Below are 4,021 nucleotides of genomic sequence, written 5' to 3' on the forward strand. Positions count from 1 at the left end.
GAACTTGGGACTGGGAACACATTTTATACACACACACAGGAGGAGGGGATGACGAGACACACCTGGGAGCAATAAAACCAAGGGAAACACCTGGGACAAATTAAATAAACTAATCAGGACAGGAACAGGAAACTAACCAAATAAGGGCATGGGAAGGCACATGGGGAGCAGGACACACACAAAACATGGAACAGAGTCTGACACTTGTGTTTCTATTTTAACAAGCTTCAAATTTAGCTTTGTTGCATTAACACAACATATTTTCAAAATGCACTATTGAAGTCGAATATAATCCAGCAGTGCATGCCTACTGTATGCTTGTGTCAGTTTTTTCACTATCAAGGTTAGAGTCTCCAGGGCCGACAAATTGAATCTGTTTTCCTGACGCAGCTGAGATGAGTGATGAGTCCCTTGGCTTTAGTAAAGCTGCTGTCTCTTGCATTCGATCAGACAGTCGCTGATGGGCACGGCTCACATCCGTCACCGCTCAACTTCAGCCTGTTTAGCCTCAGCTGCGTCTGTACTCAACATAAAACAGATGCAATAAAAGGGAAAATGAGTTGAAAAAGAAGCAGCTTTGCCATGTTTTCATCGCCTACAGTGCTCTCTGGGATATTTGACTCTGATTGATTGACCGTGATTTCTGTGGTCAAATATTTTTGAATAATTGACCCTTGTCCTCGAAACCTATTTCTTATGCGCGGCACTAGTTAACACACATAATAAAATAATTTAAATACACATCAACATTTTGTGTCTACATTGTTTATTTATGTGTTAAGTAGCTGTGTAATAAGCAGGATGGTGTATATTCAGCCTGTCATTATGACAAAATAAACCTCTTTTGAGGGATACAAAACCCTTTTTTTGACATCAGGGTCTTAAAGGAATAGTTCACTCAAAAATGAAAAACTACTGACAATGTAGACCCAGACCAGGGGTGCCCAAACTCAGTCCTGGAGGGCCGGTGTCCTGCAGAGTTTAGCTCCAACTTGCCTCAACACACCTGCTGGTAAGTTTCTAGTATGCCTATAAGAGCTTGATTAGCTGGTTCAGGTGTGTTTAATTGGGGTTGGAGCTAAACTCTGCAGGACACCGACCCTCCAGGACCGAGTTTGGGCACCCCTTACCCAGACCTTCCGAGATGTAAATGAATTAATTTCTTCATCAGAAAAGATTTGGCGAAAAGTATCATTGCAACACTTGCTCGCCAATGGATGCTCTGCAGTGAATGGGTGCCGTCAGAATGAGAGTCCAAACAGCTAATAAAAAAAAAAACAATAATCCACAAGTAATCCACACACAAAAGCTGTGTGTTTGTAAGAAACAAATCCATCAAGATGTTTTTAACTTCAAAACCGTCGCCTCTGGCCAAAAAGCAAGTCCATAACCCAATAATATTGCTTCCTCTGGTAAAAACAATCAAAAAATGTTTTAATGGCCACGATTTAATTAAAATGAGGCAATAAATAAATAGGTCATGGGAATTTCTTGCCATTACTTCTTTAATTTCTTGAATGGTGGCATTATTTTTATGACAATTATGAATAATTCCAATTTTATTTTATTTAAAAATAATGTCATTATACAGTAATGAGAATGCCATTTGAAACACCATGTCATTTTTTAGCATAATTGTAGGACATTAAAATTAATTGACATGGTTATGAGAACAAGTTTGAATATTGTATTCAATTTTAATATTTTATTATTATTATTATTATATTTGTAATATTTTGTTTTTATTATTATTTTATGGTAATGAGATTGCCTTCATTTTTTGTAATCAGAAAAAAATGTGATCAGATCAAATACTGAAAAATCCAATTGTCAACCATTAATCTGAATCTTTGGTGGATGTGTCCTTATCATGTCTTTATCTCTCTTTTTTTAATAGCAGCATCTGCCACGGTGCACATTTTCAACCCACAGCTCTGCTTCAGCATTTATGTAGACTGTGTAAAGGTGAGCACGCGTGTCACCCATACAGTGCATCATTTATTATCCAGTTAGATCATCTGAATCTGCAGCAGCAAACACACAAAGGCCAGCAAATGAACATCAGCATGTTTTTCTCTGACTCTGAGGCTAATTGTTTGGCTTTTTTCCAGCAGCTTCTGTTTGCCTCCACACTCAGTTAGCTATAAGGACTAAACTCAATGTTATACTGCGGTCAAGGACTTCAACTGCTCAGATTTATTATTTTAATTGAAAAGAGTCTTTAATTAAGCAGATAGATCTGTGCATCATGTATTCTTTCTAAAATAAAAGACAACAATTTAATTTTAATGTAAAAAAAACTCCATACTGTACTGCACTCTTTTCACATTTCCGGGGTTCTCAGAAGCAGAAGTCATCAAGGTTGGGTAAATGTCTAAAGTGGTGAATGGAAACTACAACTAACATCATTTTGCATTACTCCAATAGCAAAAGAAAAAATCCACAAAGCCGTTTATATGACTTTCCCCAAAAATGAAAACAAATATCACGAGATTGATTGTATTGGTCAAATTTACCATAATTCCCCGAAACACTCACACAGCAGCGCTAAATACTTTTCTGTAATTTGATACTGAGGTAATACAACAAAAAAGTATACTTTTTAATATACGTTAAACTTTGCAAGATTTACAATGTTAATAACTGTGGAAATGTGTCGTCACAGTTTGTGAAAAAGGACCGTTGGACACCAGCTGCACATTTATATGTTCTTAGCAGATACTTCATTAAATAATTAATTAATTAAAGACCTTGTGAAAAAGCACTATAATTTTCAGGTTGGAAACTGATTGATAGTAGCCTAGATAATCTGTTACGCTGAACATAAACCTGACAGGGTGATTAAAGGAATAATTCACCCATAAATGGAAATTTGATGAATATGTACTCATGTTTTAACTAAAATGAGGGAACAAATTCTTAATTAACAATAAACATATTTTGTCCACGTCATGCAGGGCTCAGTAAGAAATATTAATGTTCCTACAAATAAGCTCTATTTATCTTTTATTATATATATATATTGTGTATGTGAGCAATATCACACGAGTAGCAGTGGAATATGGCTGTGATTTCAGCCGTACGTAATCACAGCATGCTGATATGCAGCCATATCGCATGGCTACGAGTGTGTGATATTGCATTTATACAACAGTTCAATGGCACGAGTGTGTAAATAATTAAGAAACAACAACAGAGTGTCTTTAAAAACCCTCTTTTGTGCAGAACTACTTCCTTCCTCCACAGACTCAAATCCCCAGTTTACAGTTTAACAGCTGAGCTCAAGCCTTCTCGTACTAGTAACGAAGGAATGTTGAGTTGCTTCATTGAAAGCTTATTGTATTACTGTATTAAAAGCTCACTGTATGATGTAGAGTGAGCGAGTGTTCATTAACATCTCGTGAAGCCAAAAGCTGCGTGTTTGTAAGAAACTAATCCATCAAGATGTTTTTAACTTCAAACCATTGCTTCTGGCTAAAATGCGAGTCCATAACCCATAATAATGCTTCCTCCAGTGAAAACGATTAATCAGGGTTTTTTTTTTTTTATGGCCAAATTTGTAATTCACAATAAATATATTTTGTCCACATGTCATGTGCAGGGCTCAGTAAGAAATATGAATGAACCTAAAAATAAGCTCTATTTTTCTTTTCTTTTTATAAATATACACACACACACACACACACACACAAGGGGTGGTTATGTTCTTGACAGGCTTTTATATTTGAAAATAATATTTAATATTCAGTGTTTTTTCTTTTTCTTTTTTTCTTTTTTTAAATATATATATATATATATATAAATAATATAATAATACGTATTAAATATATATATATATTTAATACGTATTATTATATTATTTATATATATATATATATATATTTAAAAAAAGAAAAAAAGAAAAAGAAAAAACACTGAATATTAAATATTATTTTCAAATATAAAAGCCTGTCAAGAACATAACCACCCCTTGTGTGTGTGTGTGTGTGTGTGTGTATATTTATAAAAAGAAAAGAAAAAG

This window comes from Sinocyclocheilus anshuiensis, unplaced genomic scaffold, assembly GCF_001515605.1.
Source record: "Sinocyclocheilus anshuiensis isolate Anshui unplaced genomic scaffold, SAMN03320099.WGS_v1.1 scaffold87, whole genome shotgun sequence".
Lineage (NCBI taxonomy): Eukaryota > Metazoa > Chordata > Actinopteri > Cypriniformes > Cyprinidae > Sinocyclocheilus > Sinocyclocheilus anshuiensis.